The sequence below is a fragment of the Aythya ferina genome, assembly GCF_964211825.1.
Source record: "Aythya ferina genome assembly, chromosome: 6".
Classification (NCBI taxonomy): domain Eukaryota; kingdom Metazoa; phylum Chordata; class Aves; order Anseriformes; family Anatidae; genus Aythya; species Aythya ferina.
Genome location: NC_140303.1, coordinates 38,797,784 through 38,824,499, shown reverse-complemented (window position 1 = coordinate 38,824,499; position 26,716 = coordinate 38,797,784). Strand labels below are relative to the sequence as shown.

The following is a 26,716-nucleotide window of genomic DNA, read 5'->3' as shown; positions in this document are numbered from 1 at the left end:
ATGACTTAATTGAAATTAATGTCATATGATCTATACAAATATTTTTTCAGGTCTCTTGGCTTTCCTAAATGAAAATTGAACTTTCTAAGGCCTTTCTCCACAACATAAGTTTATTTTTAGTATCATGAATGCCTAATAAAGAATATTTTATCCACCTGTAGGAAAGTTATTCAAACCTTGAAGAAAACACTGCAAAATATTGTATATGGAACCATTATGTCCCTGCTACAATATAAACATTGCTAGGAGCTATTCAGTGATTTTGAAGACATGAAAGCTAGAACAGCAAAGAGTAGAAAACACCTGAAAAAAATATCTGCTCTAAATACAAATAAAATATACTTGTATAAATAATTAAAATTAAGTTTAATTGTGATATCCTAGTTACTACTTTCATTTTTGTATGACATAATAGTGAGAAAATGAAAATAAGTATCTTTAAAGAACAGCACCTGTAGCTGTTTCTTTTGAAAATGTTGTGAAGATTTTGAAGGACAGAAGTGGTTTCATAAATGGTGTTATAAGTTATTCTATGTATTATTATTTTTAAAAGTCTTATTTGTGGCTCCAGTCTATGCTAAAAACCAACTTTACAGTAGTAAGTGAAGAGTGATTCACATATGTTGGGTGTTTTTATTAAGGAATCGTTTTGATTATGGCTGAAACTGACTCCTCAAGCCAACCGTCTGTACAAAGAAAAAGCATTAACTGTAGGGATAGAATTGATTACTGAACATTCCTGTCTGGTAGCATAAGTAAAGACATCAAGGGAGGTAGAAAAGAAAGACATGAATCAGCAATCAGAGAAGACAGGGCAAAAGAGACCTGAGAGGTCATCTAATGCATCCCTGCCTCAAGGTAAGATCAACAATACCTATGTCAGTCTTGACAGATGTTTGTTTAATTCTTTTTAAATGCCTGCAGTAATAGAGATTTCCTAACTTCCTTGGCATATTATTTCAGTTGGTAACTATCCTCACAATTCAGAAGTTTTCCCCAACTCCTAACCTAAATTTTCTTTCCTACAGCTTAGTTTTCTCTTATTCTCCTAGTGAGTATCAAGAAGAACACACTCCACTAACATCACAGAAACCTTTCACCTTTTTTGAAAATTGCTACCATATTTTTCTTGGTGAAACAGCTCCATTCCTTGTCAGCCTCTCTCATTTCTTGAACATTTGGAGTGCAAATGGAGACTCTAAAAAGGAAGATTTTTTCCTCCTTGTGGAGATGCAGAAAGTTCAGTTTTCTCCTTTGTCTTACTCAAATCAAATTCAAGCCCCAAGAGAGCTTGTGAAAGCATATTCTCACCTTTACCTCAAAAGATTATCTGTGAATGAGTACTGGTTACAGTAAAACATGGATTACGCATTGGTGGTAACCCATCTAACCAGTGCATTCTTGTTGGGCTGCATCCTTTAAGTGCTGGCTGTAACTCAAGTGGGTTTTACACCTGTGTTGGCAACAACTGAGTTACTGAACTTGATCTCATTGAAGCTCTTTGTTTTATCTTCTGAAGTATTTTGTCTTTGCAGTGTGTATGTGTGTTTTCTACAGAAACTCAGCACATCTGAGAAGGCTGCATCTGGTGTATGGAGGCAGAAGGGGAGGCAAGTGCTAGTCAAGTGCCAGAATCTGCTGCTCAACAACAGATGCATTTGGGGCAAATAATCAACCAAGGTACTGCTGCTTCTCTCCATGCCTTAGGGAGTATTTGCAGTTCAAAAGTATAATAACAGCAAATAAACATTTGGGTTAGGAAAAAAAAAAAACAACAACAAAATATTTCTGAGCGTGTGCATATTCATAAGAAATTGTCACTACCTTAGCATTGCTGTCATTTTAACAGCTGCAAGTATGTGCTGCCTATGATTGGGCTTCACTTGTTGTAAACTCGTTGGCCAACAAGATAGCTAGTATCAATGAAAGCCAGGAACTGGTTTACAGCTCATTTTTTAATTACCTATGAGGTTTAGCTAAGGATACTTATCAGTGATTTTTTTTTAAATAATAATATTTTTTTATATTCAACTACAGAATACTGCAGCCAAAAATGACAGAGTAGAACATTACACCTGACTTAACTAACTCAGCTGCAAGAAACTTGGGTTCAGCTTCAGCAAGCAGCAGACTGCAAGTTACAGTGATATTGGTCTGTGTTCATCAGTCTAAGCTGAAAGCCAGCGTTTATTGGCACACGTATTTTTCTAGCAACTAAACAAATAACTCTGAGTATATTTAGGCATTTCACTGAGGCACAGCAGATCACTACAGAAATGGATTACCTAGGTAATGTTGGAAAGATGCTTTTCTGTTTAATATATGTGAAATTCTAGGCAAGAAATCCATGGTAAATAATTTACAGTAATGGCAGGGAAAAATGTTATTTTCCCATTGCTATCTTTCTTTCTCTCTGAAATATGTTCACCTGTCACAGCCTGACTTTTATGAAAACACCTGGAACTTCTGAAGCCTTGAATTAAGTTGCCACTGAGGAAGCAAACGTACATGTGTAATGTAACTTGGCATCACCATGCAGAATGCCCGGCTGCCATATTTCCTATCATTCTGATTATATTTCATGAGTTATTTCATAAACTGACCTTTTTTTGTGTGCATTTTAGAACTGGTTAATTAGCACCATGTTATTAATAACAAGCTTGAGATTTAAAGAAACAAGGTTCTTCTTGGAAAAGATGCCATGGATAGTTATTATCTGCATTTCCTAAAAGAAATGGCTTCAGTGTCTAGGTTTTCCATTTAAAACCTTGAGAAGCTTCTGCTAACGTCTAGGGTGGTATGTGTAAAAAAAGAGGCCTCTGGCCAGGACGCATACCAGTTGGTCAAAATTAGCAGTTTTTGAGATGCAGTAGGTTGGACAATGATAAATACCCAGTCCAGCTCTCCCAGTCTGCATTCCCTTTGTGGCAATTATATCCTAAAATGACTCAAAGTTGAACTTTGTCATCATAGTGGAGGGGATCAGGAATTCATGACTAAGATAATGCATCTTGAAAATGTCTCAAAAACATCAAAAAGCTGATGAAGAAAATCCTGTCATCTTGGTCTATATTTTTCAGCTGCTCTTAATTTGAGCCTATTCCAATTTATTATACTTCACATACTTGAATGGAGCATGGGGGTAGTTGCTTTTCCTGAAGTGAACAGGATATTCAAAGTAGTAGGAAAAGGTCTTTTCAGGTCAACATAGCCCCAAATTCCTAATTCCTTAGACTTCAAAAGGGCTCTGCTAATTTAGGGTACCAGGAGCCTGAACAAGTGTCCTTTTTCCAGTTGAGATTTTTGCAGGACAGATTTTCATCATCTTCTTAGTAAATGTTGTTCTCTCCATCCCTGCAAGCTTCTTAACTCTCCTTCTTAAATATATATATAGAGTGCTCTGTCCCCTATGTGTTAATGATGATCTAGCAACAGCAGGCAAGTTCCAAATGGAAGTAACAGTGTGTGAAAAAAGCCTGGAAGAGAGACATAGAAAGTTCTGCTTATTGGTGAATATTCTGCTTATTGGTGAATATTCTTAAAAGTAGTCAAAAATGGGATAATGAGCCCCCTTTTCTCTCTGTCCATGTATATATCTGTTTATTTATTTATCTTTACCTTATGTTATCAGGTAACATAGCAGACGGAATAGAAATATGTAAAGGAAAAGTTTGGAAACTTTGGAAAAGTATCTATTTTATTTGCTTTTCTCTCCTCCCATAAAAAGATCAAAGAGCTTTTATTTAAAACAATGGCATTCTTATGAAAGTGCTATAAGGTTTAAAATATGCATTTTGTTTCCCACAATCGCTATGTCCTGCAATTTTTACTGAAAGAAGTTTGTGTAGGTTAATATATTGACATGTGGAATCAAACCATGCTCCTTTCCAGGCCTCACTATATCTCCCCCTCAGTCTTACTTTAAAAGTTTAAATATTCAGTTGTACATATTATCATGTAAAAAAAAAAAATATTAACCTTTAAAAATGACTGTGGAACTACACGTTGCCAAAGGTGGAATAATGCTGCTTATGTGGCATGGAGCTGACAATGTACAAATAATAAAAGTAAGAAATTTAACTTAAAAAAAAAAAATGTTCCGTAAAGTGAATCATTTCTGCAAACACTGTAAATGAACTATAGTGAGCTGCACAGAAAAAGGAAAGTACTTTAAAATAATTTCACCAAAATTGCTACAATAAATTTCCAATTATCTTTAGATTATGAGGCTACTTTCTGCAGGAGAAAGTCCTGTCTAATCATGTGAAAGTCCCAGATATTGTGCAGTCCACTTTGACATATTTAGTACCAAGAGATGGCAAACATTTCCAGAACACAAATCTTGTACTTGCAGGATACCAGCCCCCCTAATACTTCCTAAACAATCTATAAATAATTCTCATGTGAAAAGTTATGGACAAAACTGAGTCCAATGGAAATTTCAGCTGCAGAAAGTCCACTGTAAGAAATCTGGTGGCATTTGAATGATAATATTTCTGAAGGCTCATTTGGCACGAAAGAGCAAAAGCCATGCTCAGGGTGAGGACTGTGCAGGACAACCAGGAAGAGGTCATCTAGCAGTGATTCTCACCATTTCAGCTCCTAAGGAATTCACTAACCGCTAGATGACCCCTGCATGCACTGGGATACACAAGAGTGGGAGAGAGACAGAAATCTCAGCTGCCCCATCCTCAGACTTTCTCATGGGACACAATAGATCTACTACATGGAGACAGGAGCAATTTTCAGGTCATTGTGCTGAATCCAGATTTTTTTGCTGTAGTATCAGATTTTAATTATGGCCTAAATAAAGGTCTTCTAGCCTCCTTTCTGAAAGGATTATTTTTATTGTGCATTTAAAATTTTATTTACAAGACTATATTGCTGACCTATAACTTAGCCCTATACCTAGAGGACAATGGAATTTCTTTTCAGCTAATTGCTTCGATTTCATCTGCAGTGCTTATGTTTTCTTTAAAATAAATACTTTGTCATTCTTCTTAACTTTTCTATTAATCTATTTATTAGGCAGTGAGTTTATTTAAAAACAATCAATCCTTAATGTTTACTTTTAAATATTTTTATTTTTTTTTAAGTCTATCTTCATGATCAGTAGGCTACAGATTTTTTTTTGTCAGTTTCTTTGGAATTAACATCTTCGTATTACCAACGGAAACATTGATACTTTGATAATTTTTCCCCTAGAAAATTAGAAACCGGACAAATAGTCTATGTAACTCACCCATATTTCTTTTTCAAATGTCATCTTATTTTGGGACATATATTTTCTTGGATTTTAGTATTCACTACTATACGACATAGTCTTTTTCAGAGAAAATTTAGAGACAATTTAGAGAAATTTTCTTAGAAGGGTGTTAGTATTTTTATTTAAAATATAAATATATATAAATTTTTACTTATTTATGAAGGGTAAGTGTCCAAAATATCTAGGGACATATATTGCATATACCGCAGGCTCAATACACAGCTTTATTAAGCCATTATTGGTGAATGGATGTATCATGAGCTACATTAATTCATTTGAACTTGGAAAGCTTTCATGTAACGTATGATTCCCATTTTTCCATTTCTTGTGGCTTTTTCCATATTTTCACAGAAATTATCAGTTTATAAACAACTTTTTATGTTTGTTTGTGTGCTGTTTTGTTTTTAGATGTTAAATATGCTTTTATTAGTAGAGCCCACATTTCTAATTTTTACATTTTCAGGATTTTTTCAACAAATCTATATTTTATATATTCATTTGATTTTTTAAAAAGTAAATCAAAATTGTATTGTTTGGTGATATGGATATGCCTGTTTCTGTTTTTATTTTCCCACTCCTATCCTTCTTATTTCCACTTAACTTTAGGCAAGCGCATAACATAAAACAGAGGGGAGAAGAAATATTTTTGGCTGAAGACATTGGAGTAAATCACAGCTCTTGTGAGAAAATGTCATGAATATCTATGTAGAACAGACAAGACTTAGATTTTACGAGAAAGAGATAGAGAGAAATGTGCAAGGACTCAATTTATCTACATCTGAATGATAAAGGACTGACTGAATCCTTCTGGTATTGAAATCTATGCTTTTAGAGAGAGTATTTTTAATTTTTTAAGATAGTATTTTGGTCACTAAATCATTTATAATTCATAAGGTCAGAAGGGACCATTGCAATGATATAGCTTGACCTGTACAGTACAGATGATAGTGCTCCCTAAATTAATTTCCACTCAAAAAAGGATATATCTTTTAGAAACGTAGCTTACTTTAATTTGAAAAATCTGTTGATGAAGAACTCTGACATGTTGTTGTCAGCTTTTGCTTTACCAAGTAAACTGTCTTTTATCTCAACCTACAAGTTCTCACACTTACCTTTCTGTCTCCTCCATCCCACCTGGGGAGAGTGAGCGAGTGGATATGTGGTACTTAGCTGCCTGCCAGGGTTAAACAACAGCAAACTCACAACTCTGGTAAACTTTTAAGAGATTTTGTTACTTCAGCTCTTAGAAAACATATGTTTTGATCTAATCCACACAAAGTTCTCTTGAAATTCTGTGTCTCTTGCCTCTCGTTCCTAGGCTACCTAAGCATTTGTTATGAATATCTATTACTCATGTAAATACTTGTTTTGTTTTGTTTTGTTTTTGTAAAGACATAGGAAGGCTGGTTGAGTCAAGCCTTCAATTTCTTTGTTAAACTTGCAGATTGTCTGCAGAAGGCGTTTCCCATTCCTTCATTTCTCCTTTTTTCTGACCATCTCTTCAGCCTGTTGAGATCCTCCTGAATGGCAGCACAGCTCTCTGAGAGAGCAGTCACTTCTCCCAGTTTTGTATCATCAGCAAACTTGCTGAGGAGGCACTCCATCCATCACCCAAATCATTGATGAATAAGTTTAACAATACTGGACCCAGTACTGACCCCTGGGGGACAACACTAGATACAGGCCTCCAACTAGACTGTGCCACTGGATTGCTTTTGTCCCTGTCTTCAGCAAGGTGCCTGAAAGGCTCCGCTCTCTCATTAGGCAGGTTCATCTCAGAGTTTGCTGATGGGTGTGCCACACCAGATCCTACAGCAACTGGATTCATCTTAGAAAACACATGCACACAAGCAAATGACACCCCTTCCAACTGTTTTCACTTTTCAGTGAAAGAAAACAGTGCAAGTAATAATGACTACTGCAGTGATTTCATACCTATTTCTTTAATGATTTCCTTGTGAAAGGAAATTTATTTCACTGTAACATAATACCTGAAAGATGTTTGGCTACTCATTTCATCCATGGAGCCCACACATGGGTTGATGCTACAGATGGGAAGCTGTCTCTGTTTCTCAATGTTCAAGAAGGAGTTCTATGCTTAATTTATATATATATATATATATAAACATATTATATATATATATATATATATATTTATTTATTTATAATATATATTATAATATATATATTATATATATTAAATATATATAATATATATATAAATATATAATATATATATATATATATAAAATATATATATTTTTTATTTTTATTTTTATTGGCTTGTTATACACAGGATACCTCTGGCACATTGTTCTCTTTAGTTGGTTTCCAGCAATATGTCCATCATTGCAGTAGCTCGACAGCTCTTATTCCACTGCATTGGGAAGAAAACTTGTAGATGTAAGAAAGTAGATGTATATGTCTGTGTGTATGCTGTTGACGTTCATCATTTGTGCTTTCCAAAAACACCTTGAGTTAATAGCATGCTATACATAACTGCTCATTCTTATTCTGTATGAGTGAGTCTTTGTTCCCTGAATTTGCCATGGGCATTCTGGTGTTTCAACTTTATCTCTGACATACCACTAAGATCAAGTTCTTTTGCTGGCAGATTTAAAACAAAACAAAAATAACAACAACAAAACCAACCAACAAAACAAAAAAAAAAAATCCACAAACCAAAAGCAGAAAACCCTCTAACAAACGTATGTAATTCCCTTATCCATTTTAAAATAAGCATCTGAATTACTTTTTTAATGTGCATCATGCAGTTCTGGATCTATAATATTTTAGTAGGTTAAATATTGTTCATTTAACTATGCTATGTGAACTACTGGATAGTCTTAGCTTTTAATTAAAAAAAATAGCAAATATATTGGTCTTACACTGTTTTCTGGATGCTGTCTAGTGTTCATACGTTTCTCCTTAGATTTCCTTTGCATTCTTTTGTATCTCTTTGAAGTGAGTGGCATGGTTTTAATGTTGACCCAAACTGAATTGGTTACAGTAAAAAAGAAAAACATTTTAATATAAAGACTGCATAGACAAAGATGATAAAGACAATTTCAGGCATATAGAAAAAGCAGACAAGGAAACTGAAATCAAGCAATTTCTACTCGGGTCTGGTAGATGACTGATTTCACACGCTTTTCAGCATAGGAATGTGGATGTTCATGAAAACTTGATCAAGAGCCATATCCCCAAAGCATTTGCATATCTGAAATAGAGTTTACAAAGATTTTAAAGGCCTTCATCCAAGACTGTCATCCAAAACTTCATTTGTTCAGACAGACTTAAGCCTGAAAACATCACTGAACTTCAGCAGTCATTTGTGGCAAAAAAAAAAAAAAAAAAAAAAAAAAAAGTTAACTGTGAGAAGCTGACCTAGTCACAGTCAGCTATAGGGAATGGCATAATTCACCTCCTTCTGCTGCCAACAAGGCTGAAGTCACGACAGTCCCTCGAGTACATCCATGTCTGCCACTCATAACACAGCATGGCTCATAATTACCTGCATGGTAGAAAAATATTATATAGTGTATTACTTATTGTCATGAAGAACTGCAGAAAATGATAAGGAAGCCTGAAAATATATTGTTGTGTTATCAGGAGAAAAATAGGGTCCTGATAGTTACATTAAAAATTTGAAGGTGATTATTGGTGATGTTGAGTAAGCAGAACAGACTCCAGAAGCTAAGGGGTTTGAATAAAATTGTTCAAAGTAAATCCGTGCTCTGTTGTCTAAGGAGACTGGAGTGGAAAAGATATATTCAATAAAACATTTAGTAATAGAATGTACTAATGTAGAGTACTAGTGGATTCAGATTAGATTTGAACAAGCTGCTGCTATGAAACAAGTGTTTAAAGTAACACATAAACTATCCGGTGTCTGCTTTGTAGTCTAAAAGTTAGTTTTTAAGCTGACCCTGTTTAATTGTTTCATTAGTAGTTTGGACAAGGACTGGGTTAGATAGCGTAGCCCACATACAGGGAACTGTGAAGAGAGAATTTAACTGAAGAATCCACAGCGATCTTACCAATTTGTTTCACATGGATTTAAAGCTCTTCTTCTTGCCATATAGTGAGCACAAAAGAGATTCTGACCAGGGATGGTCATTTATTCTTGGAAGCAGCAAATCTCCAACAATTGCTTTGGTTTTGCTCTGTCCTGGTATAATTAATAGAGAAAGTCACTTATGCAATTAAAAAAGAGGGTTCACTTGTTTCCCTTTTCCTTTTGAATAATTTATTTCTCATCTGTCAGAGAAGGTATGGTTTGTCTTTTTAGAAGAATATTTAGTATGTAGGCAAGGCTGCCACTGATTTTAGCATTCTTGTTTCTCAAAATGGGGAACTAAAATTAGGAAAAAGCATATATGACAACATTAAATTTCTATCAGAGCTGTGTATATTCACTGCAGCAATATACACCCAAGATAGATGAGGCCTTGTCTGCCAGCTTTCCACTCCTGACATCATCACATACTTGTTTTTTAGGGTAAATTCTGAAAACTTGTGAAATGTTGTATTTGTGCATTTTTGCCTCTGCTGCTAAGTCATTATTGTCTCATCTCTCAGAAAAAGTATCATCCAATTTTAGAAGCAGACTTCACATCCATTGTTTGGAAGAGAGATAGACAGTTTTGATTGTGTTTTGTGTTATAAACAGCAAACACACTACAGAAATAGCTGGACTTACTGCAGTAAAAAAACCCTCTATGCTGAGGGCACTGTTTGCATGAAAAGCTTTCTGTACATAATGTGAAAGTTTCTACGACTGAGAACTGCACAGTAGTAGTAGTTAGGGCTTTATTACTTAGTTCTAATTTGTATTGATGGCCTAAAAAAAGTAGCATGCTTTGCAGTTCTATGAAAGAAAAGATTATAAATGGAGATTAATTATAATTTTGCTAGCTCAGTACTTGTAAAACTAAAGCAATTTATATTCTTTCTCTTAATGATCTCCATTCCTGATTGCAGTAATGTAATCTAATTGTGATTATGATAGTATCTGAATCATGTGGGCCTCTATGTGATTGGAACTACTCTTTGCATTAAAAAGTAATTTTGGAGTAATGATGAAAAGTTACTGTGGAAAATTGGCAAGTAATATATTTTACTCTGTATCTTAAGTTTCTGCTTTCATTTTTGATTATATCTTATAGCAAGGATAAGTATGATACTATATCAAGGATTTATTACATCAAAGACTTATCAATGATAACTATGAGTATCAAGGATAAGCATGATATTATTGGAATAACACAGATAGGGTTGAGGCAAGAAATTGAGGTTTTGAGATACTAGTCTGGGGTTTGTGGAGAGAATGGGAAGACAGAGGAGGAGTTGTATCAGTATTCCTGGGAGATGAATGTCTTCAGAGAGAAATGCTGCAAGTATTTTGGCTGACATAGCAATGTCAATTTTGATAAAAGTTAAGCACAGTAAAGGTAGTCAGGTGGTTTTCTGAATGATTCTTTGAACTTTTAGTTCTTTGCTTGCAGATGAGAGAGGCCTTCAACAGAGACAGAACTTTGATAATGATGGCTTTTAATTACTCCATTATTGACTACAATAAGTATGGTAAAACTAAGGAAGGAATACTCATGTCTCTAAAGGCAATGTAAGATTGCCTCCAGTTTCTTGTGCACTTTATTGAATTGTCTTTCAGAAACTATTTGAATTAATTCAAGGATTTGAGCCAAGGGTAATAAAGGGTGTTGAACTTGAGAGGTATGAAAGATCCAGCAATCTCAACATCATTTGATTTAAAATATTTGTTGAGGAGTAAGAAGCAATGCAAGTCTTATGGCAGGCTCACTTTGAGGGAATGCAAAGTGTGCTAAGGAATTTTTATCAGGATTTTATTATAATGTATGGTAAATCTACTGAAGAAAATTGGAATATATTTCAGAAACAGTTGGAGGACATTTGAAATTCATCCTGGTTTAAGTCTAAAGGAGGATAAAGGTAACAATGCCCAATGTGGCTAAGTAGGGTTGTATAGTAAAGAGTAAGATAAGCAATAAGCACAAGGTGTTGAAAAAAATGTACAAAATCTGGTAAGGTAGAACAGCTGAAAGGCTATATAAGATAGTCAGAAGCAAACCGAAAGTCTAATTAGAAAAGCAAAAAGGGAATGCTGAATGCTAACTGCAGAAAAAATATTTGAGATAATAATATCCTGTGTATTCCAGAAAATTGAAAAGAAGAATAGATCCACAAATCATGATAGTGTGGACAAAGAGATAATGGATTTGTTTAGCAGGTTTTATTTTTGTGTGTGAATACACAGAGGCAGATGGGTGGATGGATGGGCAGATGGAGAGCTGTTGAACAAAGGAGGAATATTTTGATTTAAGTTGCAACATGTGTATCCTCACCTGAAGAATTGACAAACATAAGACATCACAAAATTCATTTCATAAGCAGTTAATGTGACCTGATTGGCAGTACTAGATACAAAAAATCAATCCGGTTTCAGAGTTTAAATCAAACTTTAAAGAAAACCAGAGCTACTGATACCATTCATTTTGGGCAGCACCCAAAAAGACGACGCTGTAACCTGTTACTATGTAGGGAAAACATGAGCAGAAGGAGGTGTGCAGCAGGTAAGGGATATATCTCAGGTACCTGGGATAACATAGTTATGAGCCTAGTGTGTTGGCCCCTGGGTCTGGTAAGACTCTGTTTTGGCCAGGGTCTTGCCACCAGATGGTCCCCTGATAACGAGCTGGGCACAAAGCCAAGACATCTGGCTCCAACTTGCACTTTGCTTTGACCCTGCACCATACTTCAGACTTCAGTCACCCAACCACAACCAACATGCACTGTCAGGTGGGTCTGGTAGGGCTCTGCCATGTCTGTGCATAGTGTGCCACTCTGCATGTAGAAACAGGCACTGTTAAAAAAAAAAAAAAAAAAAAAAAAAGATAGAAATTACTTACGAAACGCTGCAAAGATCTTTTAGCTTCAAGAGCGGGGTTCCAGCATTCCTGTAATGAGTTTACAAAGAGCTTGACTCACTCGTTACTTTTGTTGCATACTTATAATTTCTCCTAGCCGTTGTTTGTCTCTGCTAATGGTTTTCATAGAAAAGTTTGGGCTAACCTATAGCTTTAGCCTGGCTGGCAATAATAAATGCATATAAGAATTGTTTTCTTCAGAATGTCTATTTCTTTTTTTTTTTTTTTTTTTTTTTTTTCATAGCCAGTATTATTGTGAATTCCCCCACGATGCAGTGATGTTTGCTCCCCCTGCTGTCTCTACAACAGCAAATTAACCAATCCTTTTGCCCACTGAGAATTTATATTGGTAATGTTGACACATAGGATAATTTTGTTAAAAACAAAGACTTCTAGCAAAGGAAGGAGGGAGCCATACTGTACTTAAATAAGCCAACCAAGGGAATATTCCATATTTTAGTCCCCAACACCAGTAAGTGCTGAGCAAAAAAAAGTCAACAAAAATTGATCAAGTGGAAAGATTACTCTCTTTTCTAAAAGACTACTCCAAACAAGAGAGATTTACAAAAAAAAAAAAAAAAAAAAAAAAAAGGGGGGGGGGAGAATTTATATTACTAAACATCTTTGTGTCTCAGAATACTTAAATACATAAATTGGAATAGATCAGTTTTACTGAAAAAAAAAATACTGCTTTAGACTAAGCCCCAGTTAGATGTATTTCTGCAACAAGCTCTGCTTTTCATTCCAGTGATCTAATCTGCTGAAACTTTCCTTCAAAACTCATCTTGTTTTACCTGGCCAGCTTCTGAAATGCCCACAGATACCTGTAAGGCTGTGTGAAGGTACTGTGGTACTGCATTTTGGCAGTTCCAAGCTGCTCTCTGGGGACCGAAATTTCCAGAGGTGAAGCCTTGGTCTGCACAGGGTTGCAGAAATCTGCTAAAACGATCAGTCCTGCTTTTGGATGCCTTTTGCTGCAATTGTGTATGCCAGTGGCTGTTTAAAGAGCTATCTATTTAAAATATGCTTCCCCCTCTTTTAGCAGTAGCTGAAAATTTTCCTCTTTGCATTGTAGCTGTCGCTGCCTATGAGTATGAGCCCACTGATATTTGAGGGCATTAGGGGCATTGCAATTAATAATTTGGAGTGCAGCCGTGTAGGGAAACGCTACCTGGCTGTGGGGCATCCCCCCAGATCAAACAGGGACAGCAGAGGTGGCAGCACCACCCTGTTGGGGCAACCCAGCTAGGCTGGCTATCACTATTTCATTTAACATCTCTGCTTCGTGAAAAAAAAAAAAGAAAAAAGAAAAAGCCAGGCTAAAAGGCTTCCGAAAGGAGCAGGCTGGCAGGAAAATGTCTCTTGCGGAGGGCCAGTCTCTCAGCAACGCTGCCCTCCCGAGGTGTCAGGAGTTGGGGGCCCCTTGCCCCCGCCAAGGAAGTTCCTCGGGTGTCTGTTAGACATTGAGCGCTTTGTGATAGGCTGCGGGGCCTGCCGGCTGTCAGCCCACTCCCTTAAGGGAACTTGACAGATCTTAAAAAAAAATCAATTTTAAGCTCACATGCCCCAGTGGGTGCCAAAGCCACTTCAGAGAGGCTGAAAGATGGCTGAGTCGACAGGATTTGACTTCCAGAGGTAGAAAGGTGACAAACTCCATCATGAGAAAGGGGCAGCTCAGGGCCTCCGAGGCCGAACCTGCTCCCAGGATCCGGGGCCTGGTGTTGTATTGAACCTATTTATCTCTTTCATGGGCCCAAGGTACCACGGGGAAAGAAAAGTTGTTCAAAAAACGCTGGCAGAATTCAAGGGTGTAAATGATGAATTACTTTTCATCAGCTGAAAGGAAACATACTCCGGAACAATACTGAAAGGGAGCAGGAGCATCTGACCTCCTGCTTCAGAGCAGCCAATATCTTCATTCAAGAAGACAACCATGAAATTACACAGAAAATGGGATTGTCATGAACAGCCCCTTGAAATCTCAGTATACAGTCATTACTGCATGGGAAAAAGCCTTCATCCACACATCATAACTTGTAACAGACAAGAGGGTGTGTGTGGGGGGGGGGGAGGCTGGAAAACCCTGAAAACGGGCCTTGGAGTTACCAGTAGGAATGTAGAAAATATTTGTTGATTCAAACTTTTCCCCTCTAGTCTCCCAAATCATTGTAAACAGACATAAAAATGTTCTAACTTGATAGTAATACTGGCTTTTTGGCCACAGACAGCTCATTGGAGCTGATTTGTAAATCAAAAGAAAGGAAGAGCGGGGGAAAGCCAATCTTTCACTTTATTTATATTATCAGTCTTTGGTGAATGATTTATCATTTAAGTGCTTTGAAAAGAGAGTCCAGAAACCATTGTCCAATTAGTGCTGCCCTCTTAAACCACATACTATAAATATTCGTAATTATCAGAATCAAAAAACAATGTTCATCAGGGCTTCATATTCAGGGTAACAACTTATTTTCTGGATTTGCCCAGCAAAATTTATATTTATCCAAATTAGGCAGAGAATAGAAAACAAATGAGGCTGTTGGTTTATTTGAGAGTGAAACCAATCACAGACAATGAGAAGACAGGAATACAGGGATAAAAATATAAAAATAACACGTTTAACTGTTTATTTCTTTATTCTTGTAGATTTCTACATTGACTTTAATTAAGCTAGCCCTGGGCTAGTGGGCATGGGTAGATTTTTTTTTCCTTTTTTAGTTTTTAATTCCTCATTAGGCTGTTTTTTCCTTAGCTCTCGTGGCTCTAATGACTAGTCCCATTAAATAGGTCAATGGGCTTCTTTTATTTCAAGTTTTATATAGACTCATATTCCACTGAATCTTAAACACTGGACACCCAAAGACTTTCTAGGCATATTTCTTCGTTCCTGTTGATACAAATGTATTTATTTCCCTTTTCCCTTCTCCCCACAGCAGCTGAGCTTTAATTTCAGCATACCTGCAGAAAGCTCTGGAAAGTCTGGGCCAGCCACGTGCAAAACTATGTCCCAGGTAAGTGCTTGGCTGAGCTTTGCTACATACTGGCAGCAGCAAAGAGGAAGAGGAAGGAAGGTGCTCTGTATGCCTGTGCACCACCTTCCATGCCCTTCCCCTTTCCAGCTAGAAATGCTGCTAGCAGGACTGGGGGTAACGTAAATGTGTGCATGGACACACCATATAGTTGACTATGGGGACAGCTGACCCACAGAGCAAAGGAGTCTGACATGAGCACAAGCAGTGTATAGAAGGGCTGTTGTCTCGGGGAAGGCTTCTGTGGGCGGGCTGCTGCACAGAGTCCTGCCCAGTGGGGCTGGACTCACCATTTGCAGGACTCAGACTGATGTGAAGAGAAATGTGACAGAGAAGCTGCCTTACGAGGGAAAAAAATATTTACCTAGAAAAAAATATAATATGCATATATATTTAAATTTTTTTTTCCTAGTTTAAAAAAAAAAAAAAGTGAATTAATTAGATTTATTTAATCAATGTCGGGAGTGAGAATGTGTTGCATATGGTTTTCCTTGATGGTCAGCCTAGAAGATAATGTTCTATGTTCTTATGTTCTAGCATTGTACATGAGATGTTCCTGCCTCCATTTCTGCTTTTCAAGCAGGAAACAACAAAAGAACAGTGTTTCCTAAATTTTTCTGTAACCCACAATACAAATAACTATGCATGTGATTTAGAAGCAGTTGTGGATGTTTTAAATACTGTGGTACCCTGTTGTTCTGGGCAGCAGTCTATAGGGAGTATCCCTGGAGACATCAGGTTGGTGCCTTAGTTTTCTCTGTGGCAGAGCAGTGGCTCTTTGGTTGTGAATGATTCACACCCAGAAGAGAGAAGCAACACTAAGGACTTATCTGAATGCTTTCCAGCCTACTTGATTTGCTGCATCAGGACTATAAGCTGAGAGTGAATTCTCTACGTCTGCTCCCATTTGCTTACCAGGTCCTTGAAATATATATATATATATATATATATATATATATATTTATTTTTTTTTCCCATGCAATCTTTTAGTATAGGAGACTTTAGCATCAAAACATTCTGCTCAAAATATTCAATATCATTAATGTGTCAGGTAAAAATATGGAAAACAGATGTGAGCAAACTGGGAAAAGTTGTGGTCTGTCTTTGCCACAGGTAGAAACTCAGCCACTGTTGTGCAATGTACACGAAACTAGGTGATTGTGAACTAGTTCAAGATTCAAATTCAAACTCTGACCCCTTCAGATCATTTGAACTGTGTTATTTCAAGTACCACTTGGGCTAAAAATATATATCTGAGTCTCAGCTCATACCTCCTAAGTCTGTACTCAAACCATTTCAAAAGTGTATGAATCAGCCCATCTGAGCTGTCTGTGTCTCTCTACTGGCCTTGAAAGGAGTCCATGTAGGCCTTCCTCCCCAGCCCTTTGCCTTAAGCACAAGTAGATGAATCTTACAATCGAGCCTCAATTTGTAGAGTAATTAGGACCTTGACTGTGACAACCTTTATCCTGTCAGCAGTCATGGTTTAGCTCATAGTTAAAATGCCAGTGGCAACTATATTGCAGCTATTCTAAATATATCCATATTTTAACTAGATGAGGTGATATGTGGTTTTGATTGCCCTTTCATCCTTTAGAGTTGAGCAGTGATGAAACCAGCCTTTCTGCGATGGGAAAGGAGGGAAAGCTCAAAGTATAACCAAAGAGCAGCAGCAGGGTATGGTGAGTATGAACCTGTCACATGCTCTATTCCACAGCAAAAGACATTTTTTATTCTGATCTAACAGATTAGGTGGGTACAGCTAATCAAGCAACTTGACCACTGAGCAATCTTTATGCTTCAACAAACTGACCTCAAACTATTCAAACACTGTGCAGCTGAAACTTAGTCTTATTATATATCTAGAATCTTAATTTTTTTATTTTTTTTTTGTAACCTGCATGTGTTTCAGCACACTTCTAAGGAGCTGTTGTTATTCTAATTATAATTAAGTCACTTGAAATAAATCTGGAGATAGTAAACTGTAAAAAATGTCTAAATAGGGAGCTGGTCCATTGATTTTATGGATAAATCATCACCTCATGTATAAATGATTCTCACATGCCACAATTGATAAACAATACTTTTAGTTTAGCAGTAAAAATGCTGCCATTAAAGTGGAAAAATATTTGAAAACAAAAATAAATACCTCTGTTTTTAAGCAGAATACCCTGTACTATTGCACCATTTGGGCCAGTCTGAAGACAGACTGAACTTTTGGCATGAGGATCAGTGCTATAGATGAGGGATCTTCATCTCATTGGGAAACATTCAGTTGTTGCTTCTAGGGAAGGGCGTTTTCTACTCAGATCAGAATTTCTAAAGTATTAGGCACCAGAGAGGCGATTAGTGGGATGTTTGAAAGTGTCTGGGCACTGGATGCCAATTGAGTTTCTAGGTGATTTTTGAAATTGATGCCTAGACCCCATCTGCATCCCTTGGCATCCAGATACCTTCAAAATGTCAGGTTTAGATGTCTGCTTCCATTTGTGATGGATACAGTCTGTAGCACAACTAATTGTGACTGACAGCACAAAAGGACAGGTGCAAAATTAAAGCACAGGTCTAAAGGTTTGGTCCCATGTAGTTGACGGACATTTAGTATATTTTTAATGTTTCACTTTCACTGGCTCCTTAATTAAATAAAAATATTTTAGATAGAGCAGCATAAATCAACTTCTTTGACTGATATGAATCCTGTTTACTCTCCAACTCTGAACTCAGCAGGTTAAGTAATTGGGAGACAGAAAAGTTCCTATATTTCTATTTCCAGCTGGTGGTACACAAAAGGCAGGAAGTTATCTCATTAATGGGGCACCAGCTTTATGCAAATTATAGTAACAAAAAGGCTTCCCTTCATACTTTTCATAAATTACCTAATAAAGTAGGAATAAATGGCCATATTCAAGAGCCTTTGTTGTATTTTTAGCACAAGACTCTTTCTGTTACTGCAAATATGACTAAATGCGCCTTGTTCAAAAGGGGTGTTTATGAAATAAGGCCACTCAAAAGCTTTTATTCCTTAACAGCCTTCAGTTACTTTTATGGCACAAAATTAACATAATTAGTCACAGAGAATAGATGACATAAGCAGCGTGCCATGCACAAAAGGGGAAACCAGTATCTAAGGAAGGTATTTTGAGAGATCAAAAATTTTCAAAGTGCTCAATACTAGAAGGTCCTTTTTATTTGTGCACAGCCTTAAGATACTTTCTTACTCCGTGAAATTCACATAATGAGATGCAGCAGACAGATGACATTAGCGATGAGCCATTAGAAAGAGGTCAGTTTCCTCTGAAAGATAGTCACTGTTCCTGCTCGTCATTAATTTGCAGCTTCAAAGCAGTGAGCATATGATAGTCTGGCATGTTAAGCAAGTTGCAGTTATCTTTAAATAACCATTTTTTCCAGTTATTAGAAGCTAAAGTTTTTAAACTTCTGACTGAAAGCAAAATTAAAGCACGCAGCAGTGTAAAAAGGCTATGAAGAGATTAGAAAAAGGAAATCAAATATGTTTTATAAATGAAGTTAGCTTTTCCCTGGGGAAAGGCTGTCTTAACTTTTAGTTTAAGAATTTGGGGTTGTATATAGACCTCATAGACCTGATTGCTGGATGAGAAAAAATAACTGTTTAGCTGCTATCTTCTTGTTGATTAACATGCACTGATCTAAAGTGCAGAAATGTTCAACTATTTAGACGACACTGAAGATGAGAAACAAAGATATCTGAGAAACTTCAAAGAGGTGAGAGAAGGCAAAATGATCTACTTATTACTTGGTATGAAGTTTGGTTACATCTCTGGTTTGGCAGTGAAATATATTTGGATATTAAAAAAGGGTTGGGAGACTCGAATCAGGTCTTTTCTATAAATGCTTAGGAAATACGCAGAAGTGTAGTGCAGTAGGCAACAGTCAACTCCAATGCACAGCACTAAAATCTTCTTATAAAAAGACTTGTCACATCTCCAAATAATGTCACATGTCCAGGCTGGTTCTAAAAAACTCTCTTGTTTTATAATAAATATCCTTTCATTTCTACTCTTTCCTTCATACTTAATGCTGAAGCTATGTCATGGGTGAAGCCTCAGAAGGACTCCAGTTTAAGCATCCCAGTCTTGTTTAAGTGCAGACTTAGTCATGGTGCTTGAGCGACGCAGAACAGAAGACAGAATTGCTAATGGATTTAAACTGTTCCAGGGTTACTGGAGTTAATACAAGTATGAGGAAATAATAAAGTAATAATCTGCCCTATACACATTATCATTAATGAGAGCCTTTTTTTCTTAATTTTGTGGTCTGTTAGATCATGCATCAATATACCCCTAGATAAAGACACATGAACCACCAAAATTAAAATTAGTTTCTCTGGTCTCTTTCTGTTGCCCTTCTGCAGAGAGGGGCCCCAGCTCATGTTTATGTGACTCACCCCAATTCCCCAGGTGCACACTTGGTACAACTCGCCCATCCCCTACAGTGTTAGCAGAGTCCCTGGCACAGCTTTGGCCACGGCCAAGGTGTTTTCCTCAGCATAGACACCTCACTCTGTGCTTAGGGAGGTCAGGCAGTCATGATTGTGCTATCCATATTATGTTCCTTGTCCTCGGAGCCAGGTACCACGCCCTACCTTGCTTAATTATAAACTAATTGATATACAACCCCAGAGATCCACCTGTGGCCAGCTGCCCATTAGAAGTACCTGCCTATTTCAGTCCATGGCAGAGTAAGCTTAAGTGTAGTAGACTTCTAGTGTACGCAGCACTAAATGTCTGAGGTAAGATGGGATGAAGCTGGGCTAGTTTCTATGGAAAAACAGATAACTGCACAAGCCTGGGGGCTATCATTCATCTGTAGTGTTTTAATTTAGACTGGACTTTCATTCTGCACTGTGATTTACTTGGGATGAAGCAGGGTTCACTGAGTGAGGAGAAGTGCAGGATGTTTTACAGCCTGGCTGTGGGCTAGGTTGCTTTGAGACTTACTTAGAACTACCACTAATACTATATATATATATTTATTTTTTTCAGTTAGTTGGGTCTGGTTATGGACATATCATAACTGTTTGCACAGCATACACATGCAAATTTTTGATTCAGAATTGGCTCCATGTGTAAATTATCCTGAAGACCTGAAATACCCTAATTTGATGTCCTGCCCTGGTTTTCTAGAAGCACTTTTGGTGCTCTCTGCAAAATTCACAGAGCTCTAGCTGATTTCAACTGTGCTTCCAGTTGTGCATGTGCCAATACGTCTTCAAGTGACTTCTTTTCTCATTGAGTTTTCATTTACATACAATTACCAATATTTTTAAGATGAGAGTGTTTTACATATCAAGCCCGTGGAGTCCCAACTCTGAAAGCTCTGGTTTCTAAGCAGTCTTAAAACACAGACTGTCTCTGGTCAGCACTGGGAGCCTCGTTCCCCAGGGTGGAGGATTTCTGTAGTTGCAAACCTTACCATTGCAAGGGGAGATTGGACCAGCTGAAAAATTAGGAAACAGCTTGTAAAACAGACACACATAGTTAAGATCAAGACTATTAAATAAATAGAAAGCTAAAAACAAACGATCCTTCCCCCCCACTTTCTTCTGCAAACATTAAGGCATTAAAGACCTACATTTAGGACACTGCTCTTCCTCATTTTGTAAGAGCTATTCCTTAGTTTGTTATGCTGTGCTTTTTTAATAGTTATATAGGTATGTGACAATATTTGTGGACCATTCTTTTATGACATGTTAAAGAATATGTTTATAAAGAGCAAGGGGAAAGACTGGACAGATGATGTTACATTAATCCTAACCCCTGGCCCTGACTTGCCTGGTTAACAGACACATTGCCATTAGTATTAAAGTGCAGGAAATCTTCTTTCTTTTCTTAAGACAATAAACAGAACATTATTCAAACCTAAATAAGTGGTGTTGAGTTTCAATATTTTGGCCAAAAATTTATCCGATTCTTGTATTTTTTCTGCTGCACAAAATGTTATGTTTTAAGGCCAAACATGATTGTTTTTTTTTTTTTTGGAGGGGTTGTTTTTCCTAATGGAGGCTTTAGTCCTGCTCCTATTTTGCATTTTGGCTCATGTCCTGCAGCCATACTGTGGCTCTTGCATCCTCCTATTCAAGCAGACCAAAGCACACTGAGCTGCTCGAATCACCTTGGGCAGAGGCAATATAAAAAATACTATGTGTTACTTCTTGTGGGTGCTTAGTGCTTTATACATTTAGTACTAATAGGTCATAATCACTGCCAAAACCAGAATCTTCCTTGGGCTCTTCTTGGAGAGCCCAAGAGAGACCTGCATCAGCTTGTCAGTAAGTTGGAATCGGATCTGAAATAAGATTCATGCCCTGAATTGGTGTGTTGGTCTGTGTGCCTTCTGTGGTGCAATGCCACACGAGTTTCTGTAGAAAAGAGAAAGCTGGAAGTGCTAAAGCTAATGTACTGAAATGCAGTTTATTGAAAAAAAAAAAAGAAAAGAAAAAAAAAAACAAACCTTGCTAAAGCTTGCACATGCATCACGCTTTCACCACACATCTTTGAGAAATTACTGAAACTCATGCACTGTCTTTATGTCCAAAAAGTGAAGCAGTTACTATCAGAAAATGTTGTTCTCAACTCGTCTGTGCCAAAATTGGTGAAACTGATTCCAGCTAGTTTTTAATCTATTTCCACATACATTGCATGCAAACTATCAAGCGGTAATGTGGAGATGGTCTCCTGAAGATGAGCTTATTATGCCAAGTCCAAAAAATATGGTTGGATGACTTAGGAGAAGGAAAATATGAACATTCAATAGAAGATGAAATAAGCAGCCCTGAAAGCTGAAGAAATGCCACTATTATTCTGCCAAATCACTGAACAGGTATACATGGGCGAAAAATATCTGTGCAGAGATGTGTAAGCAGCAAACCTGTTCCAGCAAATGATATACAGTGAAAAGAAAGATAAGCTGCAAGATCAGTTTGGTGAGAATGTGGAGGAGGAGGAGCAGGATTTTTCTGCTACTTGAAATGAAAACTTAATAACTTTTAAGAGCATTTTATTATATTTAGCCTGCTTCTTCAGGGGAAGATATGTTTTGTTTGTGATATGTTCGTACAGATATTTCTGTTCTTTGTTTCTACTAACTTCTACTTGTTCCATTTTATATTTTTACATGAAGTTCATGTAAAGTAATGTATTATTACACATCTATCCCCAAATGAAATTTTAAATCAAGAAGAACTTACTATTATTAATCTTCCATTTGGTTAATGTTATTCTAACTAGACATAGTATAGCTGCACAGGTATCTTCCAAAAATATCAAGAGAATTTTTTCTTGTTGCTTGGTTCCAGTATCTGAAGTGTTTGAGAACATCTAGTCACCCGGGAAGCCTTTCAGAGTAGTGCATCTTGGTTTTCTTTCCAGTAAGATGGGTGATGGAGGGGGAGCCCTTTTTTTTCAGCAAAAAAAAAAAATGTATTTTTTTATTTTCAGTGGAAAATATCCACAGATATTTTTTGCTTTCTTTGAGGGAAGAAAAAAATAAAAATTAAGAATTTGTATACACCAAACACAGCATGCTACTGATAAAGAGTTCAGGTTAGTACTTGACATTAGACAGTAGGAAAGACTTTGTAAAAATGCTCTGTTGACCTAATAATACTCCTATTTACATCTGCAGGAGAAAATTTAATCAATGCTGAGTGTATTTCAAAGTCTCATGCCTAAAATGTCAGAAGATACTACTTCAGAACCTTATATGAGTGTCTGATTATAGAATTATTATTATTTTTTATATATATTTTGTTTATTTTTTTATAGTTCAGGTGCTGTATTTGAGAGTTATAACCAAAAAGACACACTAAAGTGGAGATGTTAGTAGGACTGGATTGATGCAGTGATACTGGATATTGTCAAGTGCTCAAATTAAAAGTTTTTAATTTTTGTAATTTTCAAGTCCTGTGTCTGTCATTATCGACAATTTTCTCTTATAAATACTGTGTCAGCAAAAGCAATTTTGGAAGATGGATACAACGGGGAAGTAATGCAGAGAAAAATGGAAGGCGTCAGGACTTTTCCTGAGATTACTTTAGTAAAAGGAAACCAATGATAAGGAAAGAAATACAGTGAAAGAAGATACTAGCAATTTCTATGTGTCACATTTCAGAATGGATTATTTCTGCTTTAACTAATAAGAATCTATAGAACGGAATGAGCGAATTATGAATTGGATGTTCTTGTTAAGGTCTAGTTCAGTTTAATTAAAACACGAACTCTAAAGCAATATATATGTGCATGTGTCTGTAGACACACAGTCTGGTTTCTATATCAACACACATACAAACTAATATATACAATACAGACACCCTTGTTCATTATACCTAAACTTTCTCTTTAAACACAAAGCTTTATACATTATTTTAAACACATTTTTAACACATGTTAATAATATTCATGCCGCTGCTTTGAAAAATCTGTGAGATGTGGTTAATGAAGAGAAACTGCAGCATAAATTGCATGTAAAATATGCAATCCACAACAACATATTTTTTCTCAAGCTACAGTTTTTTACATTAAACATCTTTTAGCTTGTTTAAATTTATTCGCTATTGTTTATAAAGAGCATCATCAGCCTCCACTGCTTGAAACAACTACAAGTAGTAAACCAGGCAATCTTCTTATTTTAATAAGATTCTTTGGTTAAAAATAGATTTTAAGTATATCTCACATTAAAGGATGTAAATCCTAATGAAATTGCTGAAAATGTTTCTCATTTTCAAGTTTTTATTTCCATTCAGCCAAATACTGTTCTTTTTTTTTTTTTTTTTTTTTTTTCCTGAAGTTAATCAAAACAGTCATAGATTTTTCTTTTTCTTTTTTTTTTTTTCTTTTTTTTTCTTCTGACACTAGACAGTCCATTGTTTATTTTCTGACCTGTAGTTTTCTAAATAAGTGTCATCTGAAGGTCCATTTCAGACATCTGCAGTAGTACTGAGTAGCATGTTATTTTATTAAATATGAGATTTTTTTTCAGAATCTCACCAAAATGTCCTTGGCTGCAACCTCAATATACTGATGGTTTTGCCTGTCTGTAATTGTCGTATATATTTACGTCCTTCCTCTTTGCATCATATTGCACATATTTTATGTGCATTTTTCCCTCAGTCCCTTCTGTTACAGAAGTAACAATACTAATTTCTTATTTATTTTATTTTTTTTTTTTCAAATCCATTTTTCTGTTTTATCATTTTTGCTCTTTTCTTCTAGACTTTCACTCCAGTTGTACCACATCTTTTCTTTACCTGGATACTTCATGACAGTATATAGTACTACAGTTGAGCCAAGTATCCAGACCAAGGAGTATAATGGGTTATTTCACATTTCTTACAGTTGTACACATATATATGTATACAATTTATGATGTGGAGCGCTTGCTCCATTATATGACCTGATCATTTTATGCAGAACATGATGTTCCCTATTCTGATTTTATTTCTGATACATCCTGGTTATTCCTAACTGATCATAAAGATTGTATTTATCCTTCTTTAATTAATGTTATTTTTTAGGTCATTTCTGCAATTTGACAAGGACTTTTGAATTACAGTCCTATTCCTTAATGTACTGGAAGTGCATCTCTGCTTGCTGTCAGATTAACGTGTGAAGTTTTCAATTTCAGTTTTTTACATTTGGTGTCCAGAAAACTATTCTCTCCTTCTCGTATACAATAAATATTTGTATGAGGTAGTACTCAGTAATCAATCCAACTTTTTACAGTTTAGGAGATTAGCCCACCTGTACCAATTGCTCTGCTTTATTATTATTAGGGTAACAACTGATGAACCCAAGACTATAAAACACCTGTTAAAATCTGTTTGTTTTTTATTTGTTTATTTATTTATTTATTTTTCAGGTGTGTGCTTCTTTGCACTAACACTACTTAGAAGAGCAACAAACTTCGGTGATACATGGTTGTGGATTTTTTGCTTCTGCAATTTAAACCAGGGCTGTTTGTCCCTTTCTCTTGCTGTATGTGGTATTCAACTATCTGGTTTATTTGTCTTTAATGTTTTGGAACATACCTGAAGCCTGGTGTTGCAGGGATAGTTAGAAAAGGTAGACAGAATTTACCTACAGTATCATAAGCTTTTGCTAAAGGTCTTTAGAAGAGACACAAGGCATATTTGAATTTGAAGCATGGTCTGCATTAAACAGTAGAAAACAAGTTTGACTTTGAGCTAGGAAGAATATTAAGGTTATTTGAGCAGATTTGGCCGCTATTAGTTTAAAGAAAATTAATGGAGCCTTCATAAGTTTGGGAGAGTTGCTGATCAGCTTCCTGTCCAGCAAAGCAATTTGCTTTCTCCAGAGATGCAGCTCATTTTAAGATTTACAGTCAGACCCTAGGCCCTACACCTCACTCAGCAAGATCAAATTCGAGCTGTTTTGGCTGTTTGTATAATTTTTGTGCTATACTATAACACGCTCAGCTTCCAAATGATCACTGTGTGAAGGAAAGAAAGTATTTTTTTTTCTTAAAGATTAAAGAAGGGAGTGAGTGCTGAGAGCCACAGCTAGAGGTCACATATAAATGGAAGAAAACTGTATGAACTCTTACACCTGTAGGCTACAGCTCAGCAGTCTCTGCCCAGTTGTGAGCACATATATGTTTCATGGACTTCTGACCGCATATCTTCTGAAGTCAAATGATTAAAATAGATATAAAGAGGAGAGGACCTCCCTGAATCAGACCGAGGAGACCTGCTTGGTGTCTCATGTTTCCTTTCCTTGTAGCCTTTGAGAAGATTTGTGCTACTTTCCAGCCTGGAGCTCCCATGCAGTGGCATCAGCTGCAGCCTGAGCAGGTCAGGGCTGTGTTTTCCCCACTCCTGGAGACTTGTTCAAGCTGGGTAAGGGGTGTGCCACTGCAGCAGCAAACAACAGGAGCAAAGGAAGAATCCTATTAATGCTGACTGCTCTAATGCAAAACCAGATTTCATTTTTAGACTTCTATTTTCTACTTTAATTATATAAATCTGAACATACTTTCAAGATTATGAAATAAGAGCTGAGAAGCCAGTTATTTTTCATCATTTATTTTTAAAGCAAATTTATCTTTGAATTGTCATCTGTTAAAATTCCTGAGAAGCAGACCACAAATGAGTACAATATGAACATGATTTTCCATGCCAGCCCAATTCAAATAAGTGACGTAAAGTTTTTTTTCAGGCTTCCTTTGAGCACTTCAATTGAATACAAAATATGACCACTTCCACCTGAGTAAGACACAGGTCATCTTCCAAGTTTACGGAGTATGTGCACACACATATACATAGGTACACACAAAACTAATGCTAAGATTAGCTGTGCATTGGCAACATATACTCATTAAATCTTCAGTTTAACAGATTCTGAAACCTTGAAAGGAACAGCTATGGGAACAGAGGAAAGAATTAAAAAATGCTTCTTTAG

The 26,716-nt window shown here is 36.4% G+C and overlaps 1 long non-coding RNA gene across 1 annotated transcript; it reads left to right on the top strand.

Annotated features, from left to right (window-relative positions):
* Window positions 1-1,555: 1,555 nt before the first annotated feature.
* On the top strand, window positions 1,556-26,130 carry LOC311438654. The gene is made up of 4 exons (XR_014694247.1): window positions 1,556-1,680; window positions 15,165-15,242; window positions 16,858-16,942; window positions 25,158-26,130. It is a non-coding gene; the product is annotated as an uncharacterized lncRNA (long non-coding RNA).
* Window positions 26,131-26,716: the final 586 nt, after the last annotated feature.